This window comes from Triticum urartu, chromosome 7 (genome assembly GCF_003073215.2).
Source record: "Triticum urartu cultivar G1812 chromosome 7, Tu2.1, whole genome shotgun sequence".
NCBI lineage: Eukaryota > Viridiplantae > Streptophyta > Magnoliopsida > Poales > Poaceae > Triticum > Triticum urartu.
Genome location: NC_053028.1, coordinates 590,775,609 through 590,794,016, shown reverse-complemented (window position 1 = coordinate 590,794,016; position 18,408 = coordinate 590,775,609). Strand labels below are relative to the sequence as shown.

The 18,408-nt window shown below is 39.0% G+C and overlaps 1 pseudogene; it reads right to left on the bottom strand.

Moving 5' to 3' along the window:
* Positions 1-10,164: 10,164 nt before the first annotated feature.
* Positions 10,165-17,118, bottom strand: LOC125520940 (annotated as a pseudogene).
* Positions 17,119-18,408: the final 1,290 nt, after the last annotated feature.

The window sequence follows — 18,408 nt, the reverse complement described above, 5'->3', positions numbered from 1 at the left end:
TAAAGTTACCATGATGTTTGTATCTAAATTATCAGGTCTATGGCGTGAATGTTATCGTGCTATTTATAGAAATTACCGGGGCGCGGTTCAACAAATTTATTCCCAATGATCAAAGTTACCACGAACATGTCAAAAACAGTATTTCCCTTAGCTTGCTCAACAATGAGTGCCATAAGTGAGGTGGTTAGCTCCCTTTGTTGATTACCTGCAGAGCAGAGATCAAATCCTAGTCCAAGCATTATTTTTGCCAAAAATCGGGAACGCGTGTGGGCCATAATTGACGATTACGAAAATTAGGAAGGCATGAGAGATCGGGAGGGAATTTACTGATATATATCTTCTGCTGATCAGAAGGAGAATGCTGATATAATTGCACAGCAGTTAGGTATGTTTTGTTTAGGAATATTTTTTATGATCAATTTTTTTCTTGTACACCTTCACTAATTCTAATTCTATTTTCCTTACTTTTCAAGAGACGGACAAGGTAATTGCATTTGCATGATTTGCACTGCAAGCTTTAAATAAACCTACACGAGTGTCTGTAGTTCATGTCACAATCCTATCAGATTTTTCATCCATACATATGTTGACTCCACTTTTCATGCTGACACGTGAGATATTATAGGCTTCATCCATCCCTCAAATAGAATAAACTGCACAACTTTTACATTGCCATTATCAACATTCTTTCTAAAATTTTGCGTGATAGACTTTTAATATGCCTGGCGGCGGTAATTTATCTTGGGGTCACACTTGAAAGATTTCCGCTTTTGATTGCATGGCAGCACACAGACATGAGATAATGGGCCTCAACCTTCAAAGATAATATTCTAATATTTGCTTCGCTTCACCTTTCCCTCTGCAACCTATATAGCAATTTTTACTACTGTAGCTATGAGAAAATTTTACTACACTTAAATCTTAGTGTCCGACTTTTACATATTTTGAAGGAGCATTCACTTTCTGACAATCTCTAATCTTACATTGGCGTCGTGTGACTGTTTTATATGGTTATGCCACGATTATCCATAGAGCAGCGTGAAGACAATGTTGGGCACTATATTGTGCATTTTATATGATACAGCTAAAGATTTATTATCTAATCAATTAGGTTCACATATGTTTAATCCTTTCTGTTGCCAGGAATACATATGTTTATTCACGTGTAGTGCGTTATGGATCTTTTTCTCCATGTATTATATCTATTAGTGTCCATGTTTACCTGGAAGACTACATGGACACCTCCCGTAATGTTAAAAGTGCTGATCAAGCTCAGGATAATGTGTTTCTATGCCAAGCAAGAGGTTGAATAAGTCAAGCTTTTACGCATGGTTCCCAGGTACTCAGTTGCATCATCTATTCTAACTTGGGCATGTTGGATACTTGAAACTGTTTGAATCATTTTGATTTTTATCCGCGCGAACAATCAAAATCGGCGGAGAACCTTTGGACACTTGGAGAATTATTGTAGTATTTGTGATAAACATATATGTATACAAATTATGTTCTCCTATGTATCTTGATTTTTTTTATGAGATGTGCTAGCGAATGATGTTGTATTACAGTTTTCACATTCTTTGTAGTTGCATTTACCTCCCCGTTACTATTACATATAGGACAAAAGGGATGATACTTGTGTTAACAAAGGGAAGTCCAAAGTACAAATGCTCCTTATAAAAGTAAGTCAACTATTCGTTGGGTATTGTTTTTGTAACTACACGCAATGATATTTTATATTCACATTCCGGTCATAATTTTTTTACACAAATCAAATAATATGTTCACATTATAAACTTTCTAAAGGTCTAGCCCGCGCATCGAGCGGGCCACTTTGCTAGTTTCTTTAAAATGTCACAAACGTTTTAAATGGAAATAAAGCTTTTTTAACCTACATGAACATTTGTTTACATGTATAAACAATTTTAAATGTCACAAAAATTTCTTAATCACGGGATTTTTTCTTTAAAGTCATGTACATTTTCTAAATTATATAAAAGATATATATTACGCAAACATATTTTCATTGTATACAATTTTTTTTGAAAATGTCACAACAAAATTTTCAAACTTGTGAACATTTTCTAAAATGTCATTTACAGTTTTATGAATGTAAGAAGCATTTGTTTGTGAGTTACATCATTTTTTAACATTTTAAATTAATTTTACATTGTAACATACATTTTTTAAAACACGTGACATTTTTAAATCCCACACACATTTTCTGTACACATGATTAACAATTTTCTATACACATTTACCATTCTCAAATGCATGATTAACACTTTCCATTAGCAAAGTCCTTCAATATATATATTTAGAATATTACAAAATATAAGCAGCAACGAACAAATAAAGAAAAAAACTGTAAGATAATTGGTACACCGTTTGGATCTGATACAAAATTGCACAAGATTTACATTATTTCTAAAATACAGGAACATGAAAGACACATGAAGGGAACATCACACTTTCTTTCGGAAGAACATCGCGTATTCATAAATCTTATGGGATCTAGAAAGTTCGCTACCAATGGGTCAGTGAAAACCACAGGAAGAAATAGAACCATTGTGTCAGTCGATCAAATTTTCCCTACAAAATAGTGTGCACAAAAATCCTTATGAAATTTTACAATGAGTCCAAATCCTGCAATGCAAATCAAACTAACTAGACAGGAAATTTGTCTTAAGATTCAAATACTCCCAAAAAATCCTACTAAAATCGGATGAATCAAAGAAGCCCCTGGTGTAAATGGATCCTTTGAGAAAACCCCAAAACTAATTCTGACATATAAATTAAAGCAAACAAAGAAAATATCATAAGGATTCCAATTCATCTTATAAGATGTAAAAACTTCAGTACCAATGAGTATTTGAAAACTCGGGAAAATAAAAGAATTGTACAGGTGGAAGAACATTTTCCTCCATATAGAGTGCAAATAAATCCTTATGGAAATTTTCTATGAATTCAAATCACGCAATGAAAATCAAGCAAACTACACGTGTTTTTTTTCTAAGGACTCAAATTCTCCAAAATAAATCCCACGAAATTGGGTTGAATCAAAGAAGCCTGGCAAAAGCAATCCTGAAAACCGAAGTATTAATCTTTCTTTTGAAGAGAGAAAGAACTAGTGATGAACTTGAGAGCCTAGTGCTCCTTCGTTTGAAGAACAAAAACCCTAGACTAGATAGAACTGACAAACATACGGAATTATCAGGTCATAGTGCATCACAGAGGAAGATAAAATATGCAGAAGTCTGGAAACTAATATATATCATAACATGAACGATTTAAGAATGGGTTTAACCAAATGCCATAGAATACTAGAAACATGTCCGAGCATCAGCAGCTCTCCCATATATCTCCCGGGGATTTCTCCCCAGGAACCCTTATTGCTTATACTATTCAACAACCTTATTATTATTATTATTATTATTATTATTATTATTATTAAGATAAAAGCAGTTCTTCAGTTGCCCCTCTTCAGACAGGTGACGGCATGTTGTAATCGTCACGCGGAAACTGGGGGCTCCAGACCCTTAGCACGTTGCCGGTGACGCTGGACTGGTTCGCAGGATCGTACGTCATGGCGTCTCCAACGGCCGGTTATTCAGCCATGGGTGTGTTGTCGACGACGTTCGCCTGGTTTGCCGGCTGAAGCACTTGGTTCCAGACTTCGTCTTCCTAGAGCAATTCCTTTGGGTCAATGCCATCTATCTAGAGCAGATCCACTGGTTCAAGGCCTTGCTACTCCTGCCCCTGTTCTCCCATCTGGTTCATCCAGAATTTCTCCACCTATTCCCAGTTACTAAAAGGCTCAAACTGCAAATTCTCTACAGTGGGTTCGTAGTTGTCTTTCTGCAGAGTAACTGCGGCGTGCACCTCGTTTGTGGTGTCTTTCTACAAAGTAACTGCGGCATGCACCTCGTCCATTGTGTCTTCCCGCGGTGTAACTGCAACGTGCACATTGTTCGTGGTGTCTTTCTGCATGTCATCGCTCTCCAGGTTGATGACAATCTTGCCTGATGCTTCAGTACGACTGGTCTCCTCTCACTCCAGGTTGAGGAAAATCTTGTGTCCATATCCACACGGGCAATGTCCCTCTTGTATGGATTCCTATTAGATATCGCCTATGGGCGATCGAATTAGCTCGACTCATTAGCATTGATGCCTTTGTTGTTGCTGTGTTGGTTCGCTCTACTATATTTTTTTCTGTTTCTGTATCTTTTTTTATTTTTCTTTTTTATCGGTTTTCTTTGGTTTTTATTAATTTTTTCCATTGTACTTTGGTTTTATTTGTTTTTCCTCAGCTTTTCTTTTTCTCCTTCTTTATACTTTGGTTTTTCTTTGTTTTATCATCGGTTTTCCTTGGTTTTTGTCTGTTTTCTTTGCTTTTTTCTTTTTTTGTGTTTTGGTTTTCTTTGAATTTTTTTCTTTCTTCGTCATACTTTGGCTTTCATTGTTTCTTCTTGGTTTTTTTGGCTTTTGGTTTTTTGACGGTTTTTATCAATTTTCTTTTTTTAACACATGTCTACTTTTTTTCTTGGTACACAATGTTCATTTTTAGCGCACATGTGAAATACTGTTTAGATACATGTTGGACATTTTTCAAATACATGATGCATTTTAAAAAAATACATGTGTTGAACACTTTTTTGAATACACGGTAACATTTTCCCAATACACGTTGTAATTTTTTTAATTGCTGTAAACAATTTTCTAACTACATGGACATTTTTTACATTTAAAATTTGACAGGAATTTTTGGAAACACGTGAACATTTCTTGAAAATGTCACAAACGTTTTAAATGGAAATAAAGCTTTTTTAACCTACATGAACATTTGTGTGCTTGTATAAACAATTTTAAATGCCACAAACATTTCTTAATCACGGGAATTTTTCTTTAAAGTCACGTAGATTTTCTAAATTATATAAAAGATATATATTACGCAAACATATTTTCATTGTATACAATTTTTTTTTGAAAATTTCACAAACAAAATTTTCAAACTCATGAAAATTTTCTGAAATGTAATTTAAAGTTTTATGAATGTGTGAAGCATTTGTTTATGCGTTACATCATTTTTTATATTTTAAATTAATTTAAAATTGTGACATACATTTTTAAAAACACGTGACATTTTTAAATGTCACACACATTTTCTGTACACATGATTAACAATTTTCTATACACATTTACCATTCTCAAATGCATGATTAACACTTTCTATTAGCAAAGTCCTTTAATATAAATATTTAGAAAATTGCAAAATATAAGTAGCAACGAACAAATAAAGAAAAAAACTGTAAGATAATTGGTACACCGTTTGGATATGATACAAAGTTGCACAAGATTTACATTATTTCTAAAATATAGGAACATGAAAAACACATGAAGAGAACATCACACTTTTTTTAGGAAGAACATCGCGTATTCCTAACTCTTATTGGATCTAGGAATTCACTACCAATGGGTCAGTGAAAACCACAGGAAGAAATAGAACCATTGTGTCAGTCGATCAAAATTTTCCAACAAAATAGTATGCACAGAAATCCTTATGAAATTTTACAATGTGTCCAAATCCTGCAATGCAAATCAAACTAACTAGACAGGAAATTTGTCTTAAGATTCAAATCCTCCCAAAAAATCCTACAAAAATCGGATGAATCAAAGAAGCGCCTAGTGTAAATGGATCCTTTGAGAAAACTCCAAAACTAATTCTGACATATAAATTAAAGCAAACAAAGGAAAAAATCGTAAGGATTACAATTCATCTTATAAGTTGTAAAAACTTCAGTACCAATGAGTGTTTGAGAACACGGGAAAATAGAAGAATTCTACAGGTGGATGAACATTTTCCTCCAAATAGGGTGCAAATAAAACCTTATGGAACTATGAATTCAAATCATGCGATGAAAATCAAGCAAACTACACATGTTTTTTTTTCTAAGGACTCAAATTCTCCAAAATAAATCCTGCGAAATTGGGTTGAATCAAAGAAGCCTGGCAAAAGCAATCCTGAAAACCGAAGTGTTAATCTTTCTTTTGAAGAGAGAGAAAACTAGCGATGAACTTGGGAGCCTAGTGCTCCTTCGTTGGAAGAACAAAAACCTAGACTAGATAGAACTGACAAACATACGAAATTATCAGGTCAGAATGCATCATAGAGGAAGATATAATCTGTAAAAGTCTGGAAACTGATATATGTCATAACATGACCGATTTAAGAATGGGTTTAACCAAATGCCACAGAGCACTAGAAAACATGCCCGAGCATCAGCAGCTCTCCCATATATCTCCCGGGGATTTCTCCCCAAGAACCCTTATTGATTATACTGTTCACCAGCCTTATTATTATTATTAAGATAAAAGTAGTTCTTCAGTTGCCCCTCTTCAGGCAGGCAACGGCATGTCGTAATCGTTGCCCACAAACTGGGGGCTCCAGACCCTTAGCACATTGTCGGTGACGCTGGACTGGTTTGCAGGATCGTACGCCGTGGCGTCTCCAGCGGCCGGTTATTCAGGCATGGGTGCATTGTTGACGATGTTGGCCGGGTTTGCCGGCTGAAGCGCTTGGTTCCAGGCTTCATCTTCCTGGAGCAATTCCTTTGGGTCAATGCCATCTATCTGGAGCAGATCCACTGGTTCAAGACCTTGCTACTCCTGACCCTGTCCTCCCATGTCCTCCCATCTGGTTCATCCTGAATTTCTCCACCTCTTCCCAGTCACTGAAAGGCTCAGACTGCACATTCTCTACATCGGGTTGGTAGTTGCCTTTCTGTAGAGTAACTGCGGCGTGCACCTCTTTCACAGTGTCTTTCTGCAGAGTAACTGCGGTGTGCACCTCGTCCATTGTGTCTTCCCGCGGTGTACCTGTGGCGTGCACGTCGTCCGTGGTGTCTTTCTACATGTCATTGCTCTCTAGGTTGATGACAATCTTGCCTGATGCTTCAGTACGACTGGTCTCCTCTCTCTCCAGGTTGATGAAAATCTTGTGTCCATATCCATCAAGTGCTTTGCTCTTTACTGGCAGCACCTTGTGTTTGTATGAGAGGCTATCATTATAGTACTGCAGGCACTCCTCGTATCTATCCCAGATGGACTTGGTACCATGTATCAGAACTGGAGGTGGGCGTGCATTAGTCTAAGAAACTCGTGCACCAGTTGAACTCTTCCCCACTTGTCTCCACGACTTTCTGGGGTAATTGTACCACATAGCAGAGGCAACTGAACTTCCCTCCACATGTGGCCACGCCATGTCGGTGTACTTGTCCAAGATACTATAAAAGTGCACCAAAACTATCTAATATCATTTGTGAACATGACATGAATAATTTGTAAATTATAGATATGTTGCACACGTATGAGAGACATCCAGAATATTTGGGATTTTATTTGTGAAATAAAATTGTGAAGGACCATCATGAGATGACCACCCCTAGTGGGCCCCACATGGCCCACGACCCTCCCTAAGGCAGGTCTAGGCCGAATTGGGCAACGAAGGAAAAGGAATCCTTCCCTCCTTCCACCAAGTGGAAGGAGAGGAGGATTCCTCCTACATGGGGCGCCCCTCTATATATATACATATATATATATACATACATATATATATACATACATATATATATATATGTGTGTGTGTGTGTAGGGCTCTCGCTAGAGACGCACCAATCCAAAGAGGATCTCTCCCCCATAGCTCCATGCTCTTCTGAACTAATTGTCCTAAGTGTTTTAGGCTCCTAATTGGATGGGCTCTAATATCTATCTAATTGGTCTAAGAGAATAATACTCCTAATTAGACGAGAAGTGTAGCTAGGCTCTCTCTCTCTCTCTCTAGTTTTCTCGCAGTTCTTCTTCCTGGACGTCGAAGCTCTGTCGATCTACTACTTCAGAATGCATGGATACCTTGGAGGGGTCGTCTACTTCGACTCTCATCTTGGAGAACATTCTCGTGGATGGGAGGTGTAACCTAGTTGTGAAAAATGATGGGAATCGTCACGCTGCACCGAGCTACTCTGCTCGTCGGTGAGTTTGATCGTTACCGCCATCTTCATAGTGTTCCTAGGTGTGATCGTGTAGCATAATTGTTTTTGTTCTGTAGCATGTTCCCCTACCATAGTGCCCCTACTCCCCTCAATGCCACACGAGCAATGTCCCTCTCGTATGGATTTCTATTAGATATCGCCTATGGGCGATCGAATTGGGTCGACTCATTAGCGTCACTGCCTTTGTTGTTGCTGTGTTGGTTCGCTCTACTATTTTTTTTCTTTTTCCGTATCTTTTATTACTTTTCTTTGTTTTTCATTGGTTTTTATTAATTTTCTCCATTGTACTTTGGTTTTCTTTGTTTTTCATTTGCTTTTCTTTTTTCTACTTCGTTATACTTTGATTTTCTTTGTTTTTTGTCTGTTTTCTTTGTTTTTTCTTTCTTATTTGTAATATTTTGGTTTTCTTCAGGTTTTTTTATTTCTTCATCACACTTTGGCTTTCATTGTTTCTTTTTTTGGTTTTGTTTGCTTTCTTTGATGGTTTTTGTCGATTTTCCTTTTTTAACACATGTCTACTTTTTCTTTGTACACAAATGTTCATTTTTAGCGCACATGTGAAATACTGTTTAGATACACGTTGGACATTTTTCAAATACATGATGCATTTTTGAAAAATACATGTTTTGAACACTTTTTTGAATTCACGGTAACATTCTTCAAATACACATTGTAATTTTTTCAATTGCAGTAAACAATTTCTAACTATGTGAACATTTTTTACATTTAAAATTTCACGGGCATTTTTGAAAACACGTGAACATTTCTTTAAAATGTCACAAACGTTTTAAATGGAAATAAACCTTTTTTAACCTACATGAATTTTTTTTACTTGTATAAACAATTTTAAATGTCACAAACATTTTTGTTAATCACAGGATTTTTTCTTTAAAGTCACGTACATTTTCTAAATTATATAAAAGATATATATTACGCAAACATATTTTCATTGTATACAATTTTTTTAAAATGTCACAAACAAAATTTTCAAACTCGCGAACATTTTCTAAAATGTAATTCACAGTTTTGTGAAAGTATGAAGCATTTGTTTATGAGTTACATCATTTTTTTACATTTTAAAATTAATTTTAACATGTGACCTACATTTTTTTAAACACGCGACATTTTTAAATGTCATACACATTTTCTGTACACATGATTAACAATTTTCTATACACGTTTAACATTTTCAAATGCATGCTTAACACTTTCCATCAGCAAAGTCCTCTAATATATATAGAATATTACAAAATATAAGCAACAACGAACAAATAAAGAAAAAAATGTAAGATAATTTGGTACACCGATTGGATCTGATACAAAGTTGCACAAAATTTACATTATTTCTAAAATACAGGAACATGAAAAACACATGAAGGGAACATCACACTTTTTTTAGGAAGAACATCGCGTATTCATAAATCTTATGGGATCTAGAAAGTTCACTACCAACGGGTCAGTGAAAACCACAAGAAGAAATAGAACCATTGTGTCAGTCGATCAAATATTTCCTACAAAATAGTGTGCACAGAAATCCTTATGAAATTTTACAATGAGTCTAAATCCTGCAATGCAAATCAAACTAACTAGACAGGAAATTTGTCTTAAGATTCAAATCCTCCAAAAAAAATCCTATGGAAATCGGATGAATCAAAGAAGCCCCTAATGTAAAGGGATGCTTTGAGAAAACTTCAAAACTAATTCTGACATATAAATTAAAGCAAACAAAGAAAAAAATCATAAGGATTCCATTTCATCTTATATGATGTAAAAACTTCAATACCAATGAGTGTTTCAAAACTAGGGAAAATTGAAGGATTGTACCAGTGGATAACCATTTTCCTCCAAATAGAGTGCAAATAAATCCTTATGGATTTTTTCTATGAATTCAAATCACGCAATGAAAATCAATCAAACTACACATGTTTTTTTTTCTAAGGACTCAAATCCTCCAAAATAAATCCTGCGAAATTGGGTTGAATCAAAGAAGCCTGGCAAAAGGAATCCTGAAAACCGGGGAATCCTGAAAACCGGAGAGAGAGCTACTGATGAACTTGGGAGCCTGGTGCTCCTTCGTTCGAAGAACAAAAACTGTCTAGATAGAACTGACAAACATACGAAATTATCAGGTCATAATGCATCACAGAGGAAGATATAATATGTACAAGTCTGGAAACTGATAAATGTCATAACACGGCCGATTAACAAATGGGTTTAACCAAATGGCACAGAGCACTGGAAACATGTCCGAGCATCAGCAGCTCTCCCGTATATCTCCCGAGGATTTCTCCCCAGGAACCCTTATTGCTTATACTGTTCACCAGACTTATTATTATTATTAAGATAAAAGCAGTTCTTCAGTTGCCCCTCTTCAGGCAGGCAACGGCATGCTTACGCCGGGGCGTTTCCAGCGGCCGGTTCTTCAGCCATGGGTACGTTGTCCACGACATTCACCGGGTTTGCTGGCTGAAGCGCCTGGTTCCAGGTTTCGTCTTCCTGGAGCAGTTCCTCTGGGTCAATGCCGTCTATCTGGAGCAGATCCATTGGTTCAAGGACTTGCTCCTCTTGCCCCTGTCCTCCCATCTGGTTCATCCAGAATTTCTCCACCTCTTCCCAATCACTGAAAGGCTCAGACTGCACATTCTCTGCAGCGGGTTGGTAGTTGTCTTCCTGCAGAGTAACTGCGGCATGCACCTCGTTCATGGTGTCCTTCTGCAGAGTAACTGCGGCGTGCACCTCGTCCATTGCGTCTTCCTGCGGTGTAACAGCGGCGTGCACGTCGTCCGTGGTGTCTTTCTGCGTGTCATGGCTCTCCAGGTTGATGACAATCTTGCCTGATGCTTCAGTACGACTGGTCTCCTCTCTCTCCAGGTTGATGAAAATCTTGCGTCCATATCCAGCAAGCGCTTTGCTCTTTACAGGCAACACCTCGCGTTTGTGTGACAGGCTCTCATTATAGTACTGCAGGCTCTCCTCGTACCTATCCCAGATGGACTTGGTACCATGTATCAGAACTGGAGGTGGGCGTGCATTAGTCTGAGAAACTCGTGCACCGGCCGAACTCTTCCCCACTTGTCTCCACGGCTTTCCGGGGTAATTGTACCACATAGCAGAGGCAGCTGAACTTCCCTCCACATGTGGCCACACCATCCCAGGGTACTTGTCCCAGATAGCAGAGGCAACCCCATGTGTGAACTGCGTCTGGGTTGTTGCCGGATGATTATTGGGTTTAGTACTGGCTGCCTTGTACGCCGATGAAATCATCTCAGTAATTCCTTCATGCTGGCATAATGTTGATAGCCCTCTTCATCGTGCGATAACCTCTGCCTCTGCACTCGCAGCCGGTGTTTCTGCATCACAATACAGAACAGAAAATTCAAGACAAGGACCACCCATCACAATATAGAAAGTGAGAGTAATGAGGACATTTTAAATAGCACTTTAGCATAACAACGCTGAAATAGATGAACCTGAAACTTGTCGAGTATGCAAGTTTTTTTTTCTCAAACACGCGCCCAGATGTGTTTCATTTTGTATTAGAAGGAGAATGCCAAGAAAGCACGAAGAGTACAAACAAACACTAGCAACGAGGCCACAAAGAAGCCAAAACCCTACTGCTAGCACCAGCCTAAGGGTAGACCAAAGTCACGTCAATACACCCCCAATTTAACAGATAAAGTGGTACATTGTTCACAAATTCCCCGAAAAGTGATAACAATTATTAATCCATCGATTTGGTAAACTGGGTTACAATAATGCTTTGGATAGTCTGATTATGTACGAATTAGGACAAAACTTAATCTCCGTGGCATGCAGAGACAGAGTATAGTGATTACTGATGCAGGTATGAGACATCCATGTACATGTGTTTCTTCTGGAAAATTAAGAAATAACAAAGGACACCCGGTAGAGTATCAGAGTGTAAACATTCTTTCCTTCCAAGTTTGTCCTGTTAAAATGGAATATTGACCCTTGTATTGAGCATGCAAGCTTGCCTGTAACTGTGTGAGCTTTTACTGGGGTATGAATTAAAAGGTCAAACATTCAATAAAGTTCTCTTCCTATTTGTTTCTTCAACAGTGTGCACATAGCTTTTTAAAAAAAATTGTGAACTCAGACACTGTTGCCACAGAAAATTACCCAATTGATTGAACAATACAGAATGTATATTTACACAAAATAAATAGCAGAGGGAAATGTTTCATTTTGGCACTAAGATCAAACCAATCATAAAAAAAATGACTATTATGTGGTTGTTGCTATTCCAGTAGGGTTTTGTTTAATTGTTTCTCTTTTACCTTTTTCCCTTCGGCCCATTCACTGTAGTTGGTAAAAGGACTCATCTGCACGTAACAACAATTTCTTTGGTCACTCAGCATCCATGCCAGCCTCCATGCGTTAGTTACCGTGTCCCTCAAAATCTTGCTAAATCAGAAATCCGAATCCGAGACAGATTCGGAGACCGTGACTTTGTTCGAGCAGCACTAGCTGCTCGTACATAACGTGCCAGGGTACAAAACAGTGACAAAGGTGATGTCCGAGCGGTGGCATGCAGCTGCAACTTCGGGAATCGTGTAATGATGACCACCGTGAGCAGATTTCTTGCAATTAGCTGGTTCTGCTAGATTAGTTTAGGCAATGCCACAACCACTCTGTTGGTTAATCATATACATGTGTAGAGATGGCAAGTATGTAGTAGCTTCCATCTTAACCAAATATTCATGCATGGTGGATCAGGTTGGCAGTGGCAATCAATGGCCAATGGCTACGGAAGGGGGATTGTCAGCTGTAGTGGTGGGAACCAAGGACTAGACAGAGCAGTGGCCATGCCATCGAACTTCAAGGCTATAGCACAATGACAATATCATCTTAATTAGTGGTAAAAACAAAAAGTTCCATTCGGGAAAGTGCATAGGATGAAAGAAAAATATATAAGGCTAAAATGCCAAACGTTCAATCAGTTTAAACTTACTAGCATATGCAAATGCCTATTGATGTCAGCTTCTACTACTTATGATCGCCTATTAAGCAAATCAAATTTAGCAAAAACGCACATACTGCCTATTGATGTACTGGCAATACTGCAGTTGCAGATAAACTAAATCGATCACCCACCTGGAGATGGCTTGCGACGTGCTGTATGGTCAAATTCAAATCCTTTGCATTCATGTACTGGTGAATTTTTCTAGCCGTAGCAGCTGTAGCCAAAAAGAAAACATACACTCAAAGGTCATGCCTTTTCAGCTGTTAAACATAACAAATGACTAATTTATGCTAAGTGCAGATAGCCTTACACGCCCCAAGCACTTCAACAGCCTGCAAGAACTTTTCATGGAGTTCACTGCTCCATATGAACCGACCCAGATTATATGGATAGACATTCGCGTTTAACGCATCTTGTTCTTCATCCTCAGTCACAGACCTGTGATTTTTGATAGACCTGTGTTGCAGCGCTCTCATCCTCAGAAAATTGACGGTTTCAGTATCCAACGGCTTAACCACATTGAAGCATGTTCCAAGGGTCATGCGTGCAGAGACTGCCTCATCATAGGCACACATAGCTGCAGCCAAAAAACAACACTCCTAGATTAATGAGTTTGGGATGGAAGAAAATTTTTCTTAAAACAATACAGCTCTGAATACAAATGCTTACTGATGAGAGGCACTTCAAGTTCACTCAGGATGTGGTGAAACAGCCGCAAGGTGCCCCCTCTGTATTGCCAGGATGAACTTCCGCTACTATCAAATCAAGCTCCTCATCCTTAGCAACCCCCCTTTTAAGGGAATCTAGGGCCTCTTCCCCTGTTTGGAAGGGAAGAACTACAAAACAGTACAAGTTAGACTCAAAACTTTGGAGAGTAAACACCGTGTTATCATGTTCAAATATAGTTATATTAATATCCCAACCTGCACGTACCATTGCAACAAGTGAGTATCTTCTAAACTAATATAGCTACTTGGTATGTGTTTTTCCCATTTGACCACATAATCCAACACTTTCTGCAATCTAATAGCACTTGGAAGGGCTGCCCAAGTAACTAGCAACGTATATCCCATTACGAACTACATATGCTACCTCTGTTTAAACTGTGAAGTTCACGCAATATATTACACACATATGCTGTATAATCTAATGGTCCTTTGGAAGGGTGACGCAGTAACACTATATCCTATATGGAACTGCATCTGTTTCCTTTCTGTTAAAAAATGTCATATATCTACAGAAATGCTCCACATATATGATGGTTGTACGATCTACACATGATACTAAGGACAGGTTCACATCCATGTGGGGCCATAGCTCGCCAAGCTTCATATCATGAGAAGCGTTCTATATCTCCACACGCAAGCCATCCAACCATTAATTGGTCCAGATCATGATGGATAGAACGTATAAATATTCCCACCGGACGACCGTACACCCAAACTTCACACCGAGCAGCCGTACACCCAAACTTCCCGCCAAACAGCCGTACAACCAAACTTCCCGCCAAACAGCCGTAAACCCAAACCTCCCAGTCTCCCACTGAACAGCAGAAATATGAAATATCCAAAATTTGATCAGATGTGCCTGTGTGGACACCAACAGACATCAAATCGTGCCTTTTATAGTAGCCCCATGCTTGGGAATTGAAATGCGCACCTTTGAAGTTGAATCTAGCAAGCGTATTGGAGATGGTCCACAGGGAAACCAGATCCTGATCAAGAACTAAAACTGAAAGATTTTCCATCAGGTCAGTGAGACCCTATGGGGAGGAAAAGAAGTCTACCAGTGTTTGTGATGGATCTAATACCTTCTTTTGGCGTGAGACCTTCACCAAGGGCAAAGGATAGACACTATATATCCCCATATATCAGATGATGTCAGAAAAGGACAAGATTTAAGGGGTAGAGTCCATCTGATTTTTTATTCAAAAGCTGACCTATATTTGGACAGGGAGGTTGAACAAGATATACTTACTTGAGAAATGCAAGTTATTATCATCATTATTTTGTCCTCTTGTGCTTCTTCAGTTTCCAGTGTAAAGAACAAGCAAGACCATGTACAATGCAAGCCGGTGCTTATCAGTAGAGAGCAGATGCTTAATTAAGCACCCCTGGCACAGATATAAGCACCGGTGCTTAAGAAAAACACGGTTTATTTTACTAAGCATCTTGCATTGTACATGGTCTAAGAAGGTGTGAACCCTTACCATCACGACTTCATGTTATCTGTTCTCTATCATCACGCTTGCTTTTGGCACACCCTTTGATGTGACCCGACCTGCATTTTGAACAGTCTATGCAGAAACAAGTTAAAAAAGACAAAAATAGATGAACAGATGCATGAAAACCTCGTTGTTCTATTTTCTTCTCTTCTGTTTCAAATTTTGTTGTCAAAATTGACACAAGTATTCAGATAAATTCAATGGAACAGCTGACTTGTGATATTTTGTGTGGCCTGTCACACTTGTTGATTAGGCTACCTTTTGGTGACTAGTGATGAACGATGTAATAATGATGGCTATATGTTCACATGTATTCTCATTATGTTCATGACTCCAAATTTACCTAAGGCGAATATAAGGCACATGCATGTTCTCCCTAGCTCTCACCCACGGTACTATTATTTTCTTCATTCAGTACCTAGTGTTCATATGAAAGAAACAAAGCAAGCAGGCCATTCACCTATTAATTAGCAAACATATCAATACTTCAATTGCAACCATTAGAACTTCCAAGTCCTAAAGGGTCTCAAGGCTCAACTTTCAAATGTCAAAACAGACCAAATGGTGATGTGCTGCTTTAAGATGATTCCTCAGAAAAAAGTCTGGAGGGTAAATAAGGTAATTTCTTGGCCAGGTTCATTATTTATAACATGCAACAGTTTCATTGATTTATAGCATACTGTCATGCATACCAAGAATTCTACTACAAAGGAGTCTTCCCGTGCACAGGTGTCATGGCGATATGTCACATGATCAATGGGTCAATGCATGCTGGTGAATTTGATCTTGCGGCCGTACCTGGCGCATGGCTGGCAATGTTGCAAGCACGCAATCCTACATGATGTATGCATGAGCACTAATTGCACCGATGTACAAGATAACTTCACAAAAGACAAAAAACACTAGCTGTAACCCCAATTCCACGACAGACACTCACCCTAGCCCCAATTGCATCACCACGTCTGCTCTTTTTAGGCACCAAACTTACATATGGATCTATCTTCAGGAAAGTGTACCAACAACAAAACAAAGATGTGCGATTGATTTCTATTAAGAAAAGATATAGAACCGATTCCTTAACAAGGAAGATATATGGATGCTATTAAATATTAATCATTTCTGGAAACATTGGCGGGGCAAGGATTTGACCAAGCCCAGGGCGGTTGCAGTCTCTGAGTGAAGGGAGAAACTGGGGAAGAAACACCCAGGGCCAAGCTAAAATCACTATAAACTTCTCAAAGGAAAAGTATCCACCGCCATGGGTTCCAAGGCTTGTCACCACCCCTATTCAGAAAGATACATGCCATGGCATGTGACCTGTGTTGGTACATTACATATGTGTTTCTTGAAAGAACTGATTGCGCATATATTAATTTTGATTGAAGGAATTAATTGCCCATCTCTAAACGCCCATCTTCAGATAATCGCCAGGTTCTTCTTCAGATAATCGAAACCTGGAAACCCCTATCCAGAAGGAATTAATTACCAGACGAAACGCCCTTCAAATCGAAACCTGGAAGGGTTCAATCATGGATGCCAGGTTCTTCTTGAGATAATCGAATACTCCTAGAAACCAGCAAATCAACCCAGCACGCGCGCGCGCACGAACCGGAAGCTGGTATCAGATACGCTAAGCAACAATCGTAGTAACCAAACCAAACAGATTAAGCTAACAGTACGGCACCGGCAGACGCTTCGGAATGGTGCGCTCACTGGGGGAGGGAAGGACAGCGTCGAGGGCAGCGGCGCCGCCGGCGAGCGCGAGGCGTAGGAGGAGGCGACGTCGGGATTCCTCTTCTCTTTCGCCGGCGGTCACCGCCTCGCCGTGCGCCGCCCCGCTAGTGGAACGGTGGGGCCCATGGGGGTTTGGGACGGAAACGAATGGGCTTGACTGCTCATGGGTTCAAAATGCTTCAGCATAGTGGGCCGGCCTGTCAGAAAAGAGCTGTCACGGCGAGCTGGTGTCGGGCCGAAGGAGCTCGAGGATCGACCTGGCACGCAAGCTAAAAGGGCCATGTCAGGCCGGCCTTAAGCACAAACTTTTTTCTGAATCACGGAATTTTTTATTTAGAATGTCATGTACATTTTCTAAATTCTACTCCCTCCGTTTCTAAATATAATCCTATTTAGAGAATCTAATATGGCACTGTGCCCACTAATGCTCAAAAAAATAAATTGTTAGTGGGTTTGGCACCTGATCTTATACCCAATGGTGTTGCAGTGCTTCAATATGCTGACGATACTATTATCTGCTTGGAACATGATGTTGATAGAGCAGTTAACCTGAAGTTACCGCTATACATATTTGAGCTGATGTCTGGGCTTAAAGTTAGTTACCAGAAAAGTGAGATTCTCATTGTGGGTGGCGATGAGAATATTGTGAAATAGTATGCTGACTTGTTTAGCGATGTGGGCAATTTTCCTATCAAGTATCTTGGCATGCCTGTCAGTTATACTACCCTCAGAAACTCAGACTGGGAGTTTATAGTGTTAAAAATCTTAAGAGATTTGAGGCCTAGATTGGGAATGCCACATCCATGGGGGGAGGCTTACTTTGCTGGATTCGGTTGTTACCCAAATATCTCTTTATCATATGTCTATGTGGCTTATGAATACAACTTTCATTGAAAAGCTTGACAAGCATAGAAGAAAATTCTTTTGGCAAGGATGCAACAAGAAAAAGAGATATCACTTGGTCAAATGGAGCAGAATCTGTAGGTCCAGAAATAAAGGTGGTTTGAGAGTTAAAAATCTTCGAAAGCAAAACATTAGCTTAATGGTCAAATGGTGGTGGAAACTAGAGACCCAAAATGGTTTATGGCAAGATATTGTGTGTGCACAATACTTGAAAAACAAAACTGTGGCAACGATCGAGCCCAGATTCTCTGATTCTCCATGTTGGAAAGCACTTTTAAAAGTCAAGGCATTTTACATGGCTGGTAGAAAGATCAACATGGATTGTGGAAACCTCACCAGAGTATGGAAAGACTCCATTAATGGGTCAAGCCCCCTTCAGGATCAATATCCTTTGTTACTGGATATTTGCAACAACCAGGACTGCACTGTTGCTGAATTCAAATCTGTTGATACTAACACCTTCTTTAGGAGAAGGCTTACCTCTAACTTACAAAGACAATGGAAGGACATGAATTTTT